Source organism: Scardinius erythrophthalmus (genome assembly GCF_964197995.2).
Source record: "Scardinius erythrophthalmus genome assembly, chromosome: 14".
NCBI lineage: Eukaryota > Metazoa > Chordata > Actinopteri > Cypriniformes > Leuciscidae > Scardinius > Scardinius erythrophthalmus.
Window position 1 is genome coordinate 27,912,769 of NC_138234.1, and position 14,918 is coordinate 27,927,686.

Sequence of the window (14,918 nt, forward strand, 5' to 3'; positions counted from 1 at the left end):
CGGCTCAGGAACAGACACTGGCTCCGGCTCAGGAACAGACACTGGCTCCGGCTCAGGAACAGACACTGGCTCCGGCTCAGGAACAGACACTGGCTCCGGCTCAGGAACAGACACTGGCTCCGGCTCAGGAACAGACACTGGCTCCGGCTCAGGAACAGACACTGGCTCCGGCTCAGGAACAGACACTGGCTCCGGCTCAGGAACAGACACTGGCTCCGGCTCAGGAACAGACACTGGCTCCGGCTCAGGAACAGACACTGGCTCCGGCTCAGGAACAGACACTGGCTCCGGCTCAGGAACAGACACTGGCTCCGGCTCAGGAACAGACACTGGCTCCGGCACAGACACTGGCTCCGGCTCAGGAACAGACACTGGCTCCGGCTCAGGAACAGACACTGGCTCCGGCTCAGGAACAGACACTGGCTCCGGCTCAGGAACAGACACTGGCTCCGGCTCAGGAACAGACACTGGCTCCGGCTCAGGAACAGACACTGGCTCCGGCTCAGGAACAGACACTGGCTCCGGCTCAGGAACAGGCTCTGGCTGGGCAGACGTGACGTGAACAGGCTCTGGCTGGGCAGACGTGACGTGAACAGGCTCTGGCTGGGCAGACGTGACGTGAACAGGCTCTGGCTGGGCAGACGTGACGTGAACAGGCTCTGGCTGGGCAGACGTGACGTGAACAGGCTCTGGCTGGGCAGACTTGACCTTCCTCCTTCTCCGCCTACGATGGCAAGGCGGTAGCACCGAGCCCACCGCCTTAGGGGAAGTTCCACTCACCAGCTCAGGTGTGTTGGTAATCTTCTCAGGAGACCCAGACGTGACTGCTGTATCCCACTGACTCCGATGCTCAAGGTATCTGGAAAAACCCCAAAAGTCCAGGATTTCCAGACCCTTCATTTCCCACCCCGGCAATGGGTCATCAAGACAGGAATTAAAAATTTATTTTAATGCTGCCTCATTGTATCCCATACCTCTTGATAGAGTCCAAAAAAATTGAGCTAGTCCACCCACCGACTGTCCCTGTTGGCGTAATGATGTTAGATTACTGAGTCGTCCCCTCCTCTCTTCATTGGTGGTAGGGGAACAGATTCAGAAACCCGTACTGCTGGATCTAAACATACTTCTTTTTGCTGAGTCCTCGAAATGGCTGGTTCGTTCTGTCACGTAGCGACTAAAGAAACTCAGGGAGGACTCAATTGCAAAAGGAAAATAATGTTTATTTACAAAAGAGAAAAGAAAACACAAAACAAAACCCACAAAGGGGAAAACATAACTAAATACAAAACAACAACTTCAAAAAGGAACATACCAAACGGGTCACGGGGGAACAGGAGAACATTACAAGACAACGAACCAGCACAAGACTACAAACACAAGGAGGCTAAATAGGGGAACAAACAAAGGAGGGTAACGAACACAACAGGTGGGGCAAATTAACCAATAACTGGATAACAAGATGGGAGGGGCTAAACGACAGACACGAGCACATGGCTCAAAACAATAAAACACCCATGTGCATGACAAGACAGGACAGGCATGTGACAGTAAAACAGTTTTTAATGGCAGGCCAACGCATCTACCGTTGACTCGCACTAGCCTAGCACCAGCGAACTATCCAAAAGTAAGGACTGGATAAATTTTTTTAAAAAGTGTCTCCACTGATGAATGACAAACAGGCTCACTTGAAAATGAGGTCCAATGTTGAAAATCCTGAACCACCCCTTTAAGAGGCGCTTTGCATGCCTTAACTACCTGAGAGCGGAACCACAGAAAGCATGCAACATAACCCTTGCCTGTATTGTCCTGCACAACATCGCTACTAAGCGCAATGTCCCTCTCTGTGCTAACAATGATGCACCTGAGCCCCTTGGAGACCCTAACCAACCTCCTGCATTCTGCCAGAACGAGCAAACAGGTGTGCAACAAGGGACGCAATAGTTAGACACTATTTCTGATACGTTAAAGCCTATAATCACTGTAGCCTGACGGATGAACAAACAAAATTAAAACCATATGAATAAATAGGATATCTTGTAAGATACTGCATGATCCAAATATAGAATTATTTGATACATTTTGAAAGTTTTCATTACATTTTGGGCATGAAATCCACACTGAATCCACCCTTCTGATGGGATCAGTTTAATCCAGATTTTTTGGATCAAAGTGATCCAAATCCTACAAAAAAGTTCTAAAAAACCCAAACTAAAGGTTTGATCCGGATCAAAACCAAGATTGGATTACGTGATCTAATCCGATTATGTAATCCGTTTTTTCTTTTGAAAAACCCATTTTCAAGATTTGATCCAATCCGTTATCCAAAATCCTAGTGGATTACTTTTGAAAAACTGGGCCCAGGGGATTAAATAGGGAGACTAATGATAACACAACAGGTGACACAGATTGAATGACTTAATGAGGATAACAAGGGGGGCGGGGCTAGGTAACAAGACAACACAAGCACATGGTCCAAACACAAGGCCATGTGCTTGCACATAAAACATGGGTCTGTCATGATCCTGCCTCAAAACTAGAGAAATACAGAGACAAGGCAGAATCATAACACTGAACGCCAGCGTCTCCTCATCACAACTAACCCCTTCCTGAAGAAGCTTGGTGTGTTTTGGGCAGTTCACTGGGACTCTTTGAGGGACTAGTGAGGGTTTGAATGTTCTCTAAGGGCCAGCTGTATCTCAGCACCAGAACATCACAATACACACATGGGATTGGGCTTTTCTCATGTGTGTGTATGACAAACATCCTGATGCTCAGAGTTTCCACATCAACACCCTCCTTATGAGTAAATGTAACGCATCATATACTGGCATCTGGTCAAACCTCTGCAAACTATTGATGAACAATCACACTGAATGCCTATTCAGAAACAGTATGATGATTAGGCATCAAAGTATTTTGACCATATACTACAAAATGCAATAATACATGCAATACAAAAGTGAAAAAGAAGAGAAATACAAAACTGTCAGTCAGGTTTGTGAGTTCCTGTCATGCTAAAAATAAACAGTGAAATATGACAATAATATCAACCCTGAATAACATTTATACAATAAAGCAAATTATTGTGCAACTTTTTTGCCTGTTCTGTCTCAATATTTTATCAAACTTGTATTTTTTATATTTGCATAAAAATCTGTCAGTTTCTCTGTAGGTCAGAATGAGGATGTAACTGGTAATAATAAACAAAACCAAGACATGACGGTGTATATGGGACACACTGTACCTGCGCACTCACTCACACATCTAGTCTGACAACAATCCTGAATCTCTGAATCTCTCCTCCCTTCAGAGAATACAGTCTCTTATTGTACAGTCTTACTTTTGAGCCCATTTGAAAGGCAAATTCATGAAAAACACATGCTGCATTTCCCTGTTCTTTTCAATTCTCTCTCTATTTGTTCTCTGTGAGTTACGATCATGATGTCACTGGAAGTTCTGCAATCTTGTCCTGCTGTTACAGTGATGATAAACTAAAGTCAAGACATAATAATGTATAAATAATAATAATAATAATAATACATTTTATTTGTAACGCACTTGCTAAGCAAAAACCCAAAGTGCTACAATTTAGAAACAACCAAAATAAAAAATCATCCAAAAACTCTTCTAAAAAGGTGAGTTTAAGACCATAAAGACACTGTGTGTGAGTGAGACAGGGAGCCAGTGCAGTGATTTGAGGATGAGATATGGTCGTATTTGCGCTCTCTCATCAGGATCCAGCAGCGCTGTTCTTTATTAAGACTCAATGGCAGCAGGAATATAAGACATCACTCAGAGAAATGTTGAAGTGAAACAGGTGAAGTAAAGACTGCTACTGTTTATGACGTCCAGAATCTTGCACCCAGCGCAATTGACTTTGTACACCGACGCATGTGTCATTATTCTGCACCCGCGCAAAGCGGACTTTTCCCTCCACAGACGCATGTCGGTTAACTAAGAAATACACTTGCGCTCCCTGGGCGGTTCAGCGCAAAGAGGAGGCGTGTTCAGGCGCAAACGTTCCTTCATGCTATTTTGCAGGTTTAGAAAACAGTTGCGCCACTAACCAGGAAAAAATTGTTTAAAGTCAGTGGCGCGTTGCGCATGTTATTCATATGCTATTTTAAGGGCGCATGCTTGGCCATAATCAATGTAGCGTGCACAACGCGCATACACTTTGATTCTCTCATCTACACAGAAGCAGCAGTTTTCATTTTTGCAAATCATACATTATTACGATAGATAGATCGCGCCTGGCAAATCCGCCGTTACAATAGCAATCCACTATGGAAAAAGCGCGTCTGCTCTTAAAGGGAATGTGAGATGACGCTCTGATTGGTTTATTTCACATTACGCCCAAACCACACCTATGAATAATGAAGCTACTTCAGACCAACCCCTTTTAGATTTGCGTCGGGCGCTAGAGTCATTTATCCCGCCGGTATAATAGCAACAGCGCCTGAGACCCGCCCACAAAGTTACTTGCGCTTTGTGCTTGATACTTGCGTTTCAGATCGTTAAAATAGGGCCCTATGTATTTGTATGACAGTGTGCAAAAGATAAAAAAGATAAAAACTGATACACAGCTCTAACACTAATACTGGAAGATCATTTTATATTTATATTATTTTATATTTCTCAAGATTAAAACTGCACATCGTTTAGAAAAAATGAGTAATTCCTGTCAGCACATCAAATTAATTATTTTTTATAACTTTATAACTTTTTTCATGTCTTACTACGTCACTGATCCCAAGCTTTCTTGTGTGCTGAATATTGCAAAATTTCGACATGTAATTTCTTAAGCACAATGATAACTGCTTAATCAGAAGAGGAACAGAGTGAACCAAGCAAATGATCATAATGTCCAGAGACATGGTGTTGGGCTCTTTACAGTAACTGGGGCTCTTTGAGGGCCCAATGAGGCTCTTGATGTAGGCTATTTCAGTATAGAAATCTGTGGAGAAATAGGACTGGACTCTTCTTACTTGTGGCAATGTTTATAACTCCAGTATCCTGGAGCCTCAGCAACACTATTCTGATAAATCATCAAACAATGGCATCAGGTGATCCACTTCTGCAAACTAAAAGAGACAAAAACAAACTGAATGTATCTATGTAAGAACCAGACTGACCAGAACAGGTTTCAGTTAGCATTGTGTTCATACAACACAAAAACACAATACAACAATGCGGTAATACATACAAATACTCTGCTTTTGCACACACACACACACACACACACACACACACACACACACACATTTGTTTACTGTGTAATGAAGCGTCATCGGAGTGAGAATCAATCTGCAGTTTATTGATCAGATTCACAAGCAGTAAAAGGTACAATTGCGACAGCATAAACAGGAACAGGCCGAGGTCAGGGCAGGGCAAACAGACAGAGTCCAAAAGACAGGCAAAGCTCAAGGCAGACAGCAGAGAATCAAGGTACGAAAAACAGTCCAAGTCAAATACAGGAAAAAATACTATAAACAGGAATAAACGAGACTTCACACTGATACGTAAGTAAGTAGTGTGTGTATAATGAACTGCAGGTGTGTGTGTAATCAGTCCCAGGAATGAGGGCCTATGAGAGATGAAGTCCAGATGAGAACCAGTCAGTATTCGGGTGAGATCTCCCTCTGGTGGTGTGAAGGAGGTGTGCGGAAGCTTCTCTTGTAACATACTGTTTAATACATCCATTTATGAGCATGTTTTAATATCACATCTGTGTGTTTACTCTTTTAAATAAAAAGATTTTATAGCAAGGCTTTTTTTTAGTAATTACAAAAAAATACCCAAATTGAAATGACTTTATAAGGGGATTTGAACTAGACATTGATGTGAGCTGTAGACACAGAGTCAGTGAATATTGTGTGTGATATAATTCCCAGCAGAAAGTCAGAAAGAGGATCTAGACTATGAGAACTGAACTGAAAGTTTCCTGGTGATTTTCTGAGTGGAAACTCCATCAAACTCAGCAATCTTCAATACACTGATGTAGGAAAATACACACAAACTCATCTGAACTTCAGACTGTACAGCTGATCATCAATGATGTGTGAAATTGGGTAATTTGTGTGTTAAGTTTTTAAGTCAAACAAAGTTGTGTTGTAAAGTTACAGACATAGTTTAAATCTTCAATATTCTCAGGTATATTCAGAGCAGGAACTGTGTGTTTCATTGTGTGCATGCGGACATAACATGGGTTCAGACACTCATGAGGTTGAAGACATTATGAATCAGTAATATAGCTGTAGCTGTATAGCTGTAACAGCAGCAACTGCATGAGCTTTAGCGCTAAACACAGAGTCAGTGGAGGAGGTTGTGCTTTCATTTTGCTGCCACAACTTTCAATTAAAGTAACTAAAAAAGTTTGAAATAATCATAAAAGTGTGTAAAGGATTTGGTTGAATAACAGAGAACAGAATATAATCATGTAGATTGAGTGAGTGTGTGTTACTGTATTTACGGCTGATCACATTAAGCCTATAACAGTTTTATTTTACAGCTGTTAGGATGGATTTTGTGGGAAACAGATACTTTTGTCATTCATCTGTGCATGCTTGTGTCATATCTGTAAATATAGGAAAGAAAGTCAGGCTAGCATGCAGTGTAAGTTGTTTGAAGCCACAGTATCAATAAAACCATTTGTTTGGCTTTTCAGAAATGCTTTGTTTGCTTATAGCATCACATTTGCTGTAAATTGACAAGGGCTGTGTTTCTCAAATAATTGGAGATCATTGATGGCAATGGTTCTACGATCTACTTAATATTTGTGTTGCATCAGCTGTATTATCCACAGTGCTTATGTTTTTTTTTTCATCATATTTCTCTTCAGAAAAAAATAGCTGACTCATTCTGTTCTGTCTCAGTGATACTGTATGACAAACAGGTATAGGCTTTTTCTGATTTTATTTAGATTTTATCTTAATTGTTAGACCTTTCATTTGTTAATTTGTTCTCTCTGGTGTAAAAGACATTGTTTTGTGCCGTTATATTCTTGCCAAATACATCGCATTGTTTTTATTGTGATATAAGATCTTCAAACACTGAATAAGGAACATGATTTTGCTGTATCTGAAGGAAATGAGTGTCAATAAGTTTCCATCTTTACCACAAGTGTTCTTTCTCATGCTGTGTTTGACAGTATTACATGTATTTAGTATAATTTCATGTTATACTGCACATCATTTACCAAACATGTTCATTAATTCCTGATATCACGTCAATTAAAACAATTGTACACAGTGTGCAAAAGATAAAACAGATAAAAACTGCTACACATCTAACACTAATACTGGAAGATCATTTTAGATTTATCATTTATATTTCTTAAGATTAAAACTGCACATCATTTAGACAAAAAATATTAATTCCTGACAGCACATCAAATTAATATTTTTTTGTCCCAATTCCCATTATAACTTTGTTCATGTCTTACTGTACGTCACTCACTCCAGGATACTTCTTTCTTGCTGAATATTGCAGATTTTTGGCACATATAACTTTTCATGCACATGATAACTGCTTAATCAGAGAAGGAACAGAGTGAACTGAGCAAATGATCATAATGTCCAGAGACATGGTGTTGGGCTCTTTACAGTAACTGGGGCTCTTTGAGGGCCAAATGAGGCTCTTGATGTAGGCTATTTCAGTATAGAAATCTGTGGAGAAATAGGACTGGACTCTTCTTACTTGTGGCAATGTTTATAACTACAGTATCCTGGAGCCTCAGCAACACTATTCTGATAAATCATCAAACAATGGCATCAGGTGATACACTTCTGCAAATTAAAAGAGACAAAGACAAACTGAACGTATCTATAAGATCCAGACTGACCAGAACAGGCTTCAGTTAGCATTGTTCATAACACAAAAACACAATACAACAATGCGGTAACACACACACACACACACACACACACACACACACACACACACACACACACACACACACACACACACACACACACACACACACACACACACACACACACACACACACACACAAATTCAAATTGAAATGACTTTATAATGGGATTTTAGACATTGATGTGAGCTGGAGACACAGAGTCAGTGAATATTGTGTGTGATATAATTCCCAGCAGAAAGTCAGAAACAGGATCCAGACTATGAGAACAGAACTGAAAGTTTCCCAGGTGATTTTCTGAGTGGAAACTTCTCCATTAAACTCAGCAATCTTCATTACGCTGATGCTGGAAAATACACCTAAAATCACAAACTCATCTGAACTTCAGACTGTACAGCTGATCATGTGTGAAATTGGGTAATTTGTGTGTTAGGTCTTTAATTTTAAAAAGTTGTGTTGTAAAGTTACAGACATAGGTTAAATCTTCAGTATTCTCAGGTATATTCAGAGGTTTGTGTTTCATTGTACGCAGACAATCTCTTTTTCATCTGTAGAAGTTTTTGGATATTTATTTGGGTATTTATATTGGATTTTTTAATAAAACTAAATGTTTTCTCATAACCAAAATAAAAAAAGCCCATTAGGTATACACTTCCCTTACATTGTTTCTACTTGGAAAAAAAGAAAAACACACACCACAAGGATTCTCTGAAAATAATAAGTCTTCTCATCATATCCAACCTACACTTTGTAGACACTAAATATAAAGTCTATTTAAAGGTTTATTATGAAAAGTATCAGAGTTGTTCAACTGGTTTAGTTGGTGGAGAACTATCACTATCAGCCTATTGGAGGCAGAAGAGGAAACTGCAGTATATTCTCGACAGAATATGATGTCTTGCTTTAGTTTGGCCATGTAGACATCGACCTTAACCTTTATTTTGTAGTATTTTTTAATTATATATGGAAAATGAACAAGTTTCAATGGTCAAGAGAAACCAAAGCTCTCTGAGGGTCCATGAGGCTTTAATGGCCTCTAAGAGCCCGAGCCGGATCTCAGCACCAGAACAACATAAACACATGGATCTCTACATGTGTGTGTATGACAAACATTGTGCTAAGAGTTTCCACATAAACACCACTCCGTACTAGTCAATGAAACACATCAAATAATGGCATCAGGTCAAACCAGAAACAGTATGATGACAATAGGAATTATACAATACAAAAGAATGTACAATATGTCAAATTCAGGAGAAATATTAATGTTATAACAATGCAAAATATATAAAGATGTATAAAGCAAAACAAATGTCAATAAATTCAAAAAGTTCAACTGAAGTAAAACAAGCAAACACACACACACACACACACACACACACACACAACCAAACCTACACGCTTGTTTATATGACTATAAACAAGACTGTGTGGTTGGCTCCATCCACGCTGTCATTGCCTGCTGTCATCCCCATGCCGGCCCTCTTCACCATTCCTCCATTCCTCCATTCCTTTATTCCTCCATGGCTCCTCCCTCCATCATCGCCGGCTGTGATGTCCAGAACATATGACCCAAAGTGGCCTCTTCTCTGTGACATCTAGAACATGTCATATTTCTGGAAATATTCTTGCCAGTTTACTCCTAGAAAACTGTAGCCTATGGATTATCTTAAGTAGGCCTATAAGGGATAATGTATTACCGAGGCAGTTGTTATAGCGAATAACAACCCCGACAGGCTGAATGGGCAACCGCCTCGCTATACATTATCCCACTTATTACATGGCTACCTCCAAAATAAATAAATAATTTGACACGAAATATTGTTTTAAAAAAGGAGTTTATTGATTTAAAAACGATTATATTGCTTCCGCTAAAGAAAATAGTCCGTTCCGCGTCCATAGCAACGCTCTGTTTTTCATGGCAACGGTGTATTATACTTCGCAGCGGTCTGTTATCAAGAAATATGATACACATGGAATATGTAACAAACAGCTTGTTCGATCTCCACTGTTGATATGGATTGTTGAAGTCTGACTTTATCCTGTTCACTGATAAAGTGGCAGAAAAGTGTGCTGTGTTCTCACTGTCACATGACTCTGGTGTGTATAGCTCCTCGTTAAACAAAAACTAAACTGCTTGTCAATGCTTAACTGGTCTGTGGTTATTCCATGTGACTTCTACATTTCTGTTATATAACTAGTTTCATTTTTCTGTCTCAATTTGTGTGAAAGCAGCTTGCTAGCCTTTTTCGCCATACTTGAATTCTTGCTGTTTAGATCTCAGATATAACCTCTCCTCCGCCTCCATGGTTAAGGTATCTCTGACTGTAATACTCCTCTCTCCTTATATAGGGCAGCGGTGGAGATCTAGAACACTCTTGATCTATATCATTTATCCTTGAGATAATCTGATTTTCCTTCATTTTTCACTCCATTCTATTTTTCCGTCATGCCCGCACTATATGAAATGATTTTGTCTTCAACATCTCCCAGAAGTTACAGTCAGTCATACCCGACGCGGTTTGTTTCAAGAAGTAATATATCTGATTATATAGAATTCAACAAACTTCTATTTTGCCAGTAATCTAGAGTTGAATCTCCACACACCGTGATGTTGTTTTGAAAGCAGAGAGTGATCACTACATGGTCAGAATGACTCTACCTGTGTATTCATATAATCTGATAATGGTAACATTCTCTTGTCTGTAAAGATGAAGTCAATCCTTGAATAGATCTGATGAGTTCCAGAAAAATGCCTTGATGTTTGGATTCATATATTTCCATGCGTCAAACATACCGCAAGTTTGCAGAAGCTCATTGAAATATCGATCTGATTTAGTGCTGTTATATTCTTGCCATTTGCACGGCACTTTATTATTGTCATGGTTTGTTGTTGCATTAAGCGCACAACGAAAGGGGTAGAGAACAAAAACAGCCTTTATTAAATCCACACAGAAAACTCATGAGATCGCAGGAGGAAACCATAAACACAACCACGTTTAACAATGACGATACCAGACCAAAGAACAAGAGAAACACAGGCCTTAAATACATGAGGATCGTAATCAATGTCCAACGGAACAAGTGTGGGAACTAATTAATAAACTAGGGAACACAGTCAGGCAAACAAGGAAACCAAAACACCATGATAATAAAACAGAAACGCATTTCAAATGTATAACAGAATGAAACACTAAATAAGGAACATTGTTTGCTAAAGGACAGATGAGTCGGTCAGTGTGTTGCTGTCTTGACAATTCTGTACCACAATTCTTTCTTCATGATGTGTTTACTATATCTATGTTATTTCATGATTATGTTCGAAGTCTGACTCATTACACATCAGTAATTTTTTTTACTCTGTATATAAAGATGAAATATGGTGCTAAAAGTTGAGATCTGCTATACAAGTTGTTATAGATACACACTCCACAGAATGAGTAAATGGTGTCTTCAACTGCACAACAGTCAGACATTTATATTATTCACAAATTGTTAAATCCCACAAATTGAAAGTTCCAGTAGGAACAAATGTACGATGCATTCTGCACACCTGGCCTGTACATTGTTTTATTTTTTGTTTGTTTAGTTCCTCCCCGACAGCAATAGTGTCGGCCCAGATCCGGCCCACATCCGGTACACGTGGATTCCACACGGCTCAGATCTTTTGTTGGTCCTGAAGCAACATTCCAGTCAAACCAGAACCCCACACCTCACACAAACCATAAACTGGCCCTCAAATCAGTGGACAATTATTGGTTGATAAAGATGGTGTTCAAGCCCCTAACATTAACCCAAGATTAAACCTAACATTAGCCCTAAACCTAACCCTAAAATGTGATTGGTTGATAAGGATGTTTTTCCAGGACCAACAAGGATGTTGATTCAGGAAACTTCCTTCTTGGTGAAATTACGTTCACCTCTATGTACATATTCTTCTGGGAAATATGCAAATGTGCTCCTAGACACCTTGAATATCAAACATACAGTATTTTGTCATGTTTTCAAGAAGAGTCAAGGTGACTTTAACTAAGAATCCAAACTGTTTAAGAAAGAAGCTTCACTCAGATACTCATGTAAGTCTGAGAACATTTAATCATTTACTGCTGTTCATTCCACTAATACTGGATCAGACGTCACATCAGACAGAAGGACGAGTAAAGCATCCTGCTGAAAAGACCAGCTTATTTTTATTATTATACATCAAACTTGATTATTTTTCTAGCACAATATTTGGTACACTTAAAACGTTATTGGTTTGCTATACAGTACATGATAAAAAAATAAGTAAAAAAGTCATTACACATTATAACACATGATTACATTTTTTATAAATATTTTTTTATCAGTAATGTACATTGGTGTGTTTCAAGTGACTTTGATGTTATATACTGTAGTTAATGATTATTGCATTATTTTAGTGTTGTGTGTTACACTGATGGTGTTTTGTCTTTGTGTTTGACCCTGTGCACCGTCTATATGAGTATTAATCATGTTTTATTAATAGGCCATTTCTATTGTCCTACACTGTAAAAATAAAAGGTGCCTGGAGGAACCTTTTGGGGTTCTTCACTTCGCCACACCGGCGGAACCGTCTGTAGATCCTCTAGGCACCCTTTAAAAAGGGGCAGTTCTCTGAGGAACCACACAGGTTTCCTAAGGAAGTCTTATATTAGGCACTGTGTGGAACCACTTTGGGTGCCTCCAGGAACCAAATTTCATTTTTTTTTTAATATTTAATTTCATGTTGTTACTATGGTTACCTTTGACATCTATTATAATAAACAAATTGAACCAAATACAAAATAAGAATTGTTTATTACATATTTGATATTCATTTTTATACATACACTTCCATGCACATGGGGAAAAAAGCTAACTATAGATTAATATCAATGAATACACACAAAAAAATAGTATAATACATAAGCAACATGAATAATCAACCATGTATATACAATAGATAAACAAGAAAAGACATCTCAACAAAATGCATGGAAACACATGTTCCACGAAATAAATCAATGTAAATAAAATTACATTTGAACTAATTAAAAATGTCCATCATACTTAACTTTAACACATTTGTGTTTCAGTCCGATGGTAAGTCTGACATCACTGTTTCCAAGACCAAAAGCTCTATCAGATGCCAAAAACAAACAACAGTGCTAATATACACTCATTGTGCTGTAACCTTAATCTCTATACTGAAATCTCAGATTGTTAGTTATTCAGCTATTTTGAATCATAAAATGTTTAAGTCTGGGATATCGTTAGACTGGAGACTGTAATGTACACTATGGCTTTTGAAAATCTTAAATGTGTGACTTGATTCAACAGTGTTCATAAATGGTTGTTGAGTATTCTCATGAAACAAGATAGAGGAAGTAGAGGCTTCGACCCGGAAACAGAGTTAAGGTGCAGTAAAATGATCTGTTGTTCTGTGAATGTTCACTGGTGAATTCCAGTCATTTCAATAAGAATTCACACGATCAGCAATTCCGTTTGTGGTCAAAAATGTCACTATGGGACCAAGTTGGTGTGAGGTACTTAAAGGTCCCATGACATGAAATTTTCACTTTCTGAGGTTTTTTAACATTAATATGAGTTCCCCTAGCCTGTATATGGTCCCCGAGTTTCTAGAAATTTTAATCGGTGTAAATCGAGCTTTTGCTATCTTTCTCTGCCTTTGAGAAAATGGAAGCTCAATCGCGCTGATCTTGAATCTCCTCCTTATGACGTTATAAGGAGGAATGTTACCTCCCCTGTCTCTGCTTTGCCCGCCCAGAGAATATTTTCCGCTCATGAGAAAATGAGCTAGGAAGGAAGTAGGAACGCGCGTGCGTGATTTTAGTTTGTCCACGAGAGATATCATGGCTTTTGAGCGAGCGAAGCATAATAATTGCTCAATAATTGGATGTACAAATGAACACCGAGGGGTTAATACAGAGCTGGGCTTGCTGAACGTCTGAAACTAAAGTCTGGATCAGTACCAACTCTCTTTGGCTCAGCTAACGTTACACAACTCGGACAAGTAAGTCAACTAATGATACAAGTTGTTGCTTTACTGTTTATGGTTACCTAGCTTGTTACACGTAGAATGTGGCTGTATTAGCTATGCAGTTACTTGCGCTAATGTAAAGGTAGACAGCATCAAGTATGTGTGTGAATACACACACTGTAACGCGAGTGTTGTACACTTCTTTGTTATTTGGATAGCGTTTTCCTGTTGGTTATATGGCGCGCGCGCGATATCCGCATTTCAAGATCGCAGAGCTTGATGTAATTGTAATAATATAAATTACAGACGTTACAGATCTCTCGTGAAAAGGCAACAGTAGGTTAGCGTTAGCTACATGATAATAACTAAACCATCCGAATAAAGTACCGTATCCAGACATAATATTTTAAACTAACCATTCGGAAACGTCCTGCTGGAGCTGCTGAGTTGCAACTTCTTCATCCGTTGCTTTTCCATCTGGATCAGATTCTGGGTCAAACTGAAATGCTTGAACGACTGCGTGTCTCCGTGCCATTGCAATATATCCAATGTAAACATGCATGGTCTACCGTTGCCGCAGATGGTCAAGGCCACACCCACACCCACCCCTTACGCCGCCTTTCTCCTCCTCATTAACATTTAAAGCTACAGACACCGAAACGGCCTGTCTGAAGGAAGCTCATTCTGGGACTGGCTTATAGTGGCTATAATTCTGCACCGAGGCTGGATTTTTGGAAAGAGATTTCAGATACAGTACTAGGGACCACTAAGGCCTATATTAAAGCCTACAAAAAGTAGCATGTCATGGGACCTTTAACGAGTTAGAAAAGTGAAAAGGTACAGCATCGTTTTCCGTTTGTTTTTCTTCTTTTCTGGTGGATGGTCCAGGCACTTCAGTGATTTTCAGGTCTACAGGAGGATTTTTATTCTTGATCAAACTTGTATTTCAGCTTACTGAGATCCCTGCAAAGTACAAAATTTATTGTTAGTAATGTTATTAAAGTGATAGTTGTGAAATTTAAATAATTTCCTCAGCCTTGTGAC

General features: G+C 39.3%; 1 protein-coding gene and 1 pseudogene across 2 annotated transcripts in view; one reads left to right on the top strand and one right to left on the bottom strand.

Annotated features, from left to right (window-relative positions):
• The window catches only part of LOC308701578 (putative nuclease HARBI1), a 40,537-nt pseudogene extending 32,301 nt beyond the window's left edge, over nt 1-8,236 (top strand). Inside the window, exons 2-3 of the transcript in view lie at nt 1,732-1,918; nt 8,109-8,236. The product of the transcript in view is annotated as a putative nuclease HARBI1 (transcript). The remainder of the gene's footprint in view (nt 1-1,731; nt 1,919-8,108) is intronic.
• Nucleotides 1-14,918, bottom strand: part of LOC308702321 (V-set domain-containing T-cell activation inhibitor 1-like) — a 460,835-nt gene that overhangs the window by 239,320 nt on the left and 206,597 nt on the right. The gene's annotated exons all lie outside the window — the stretch shown is intronic.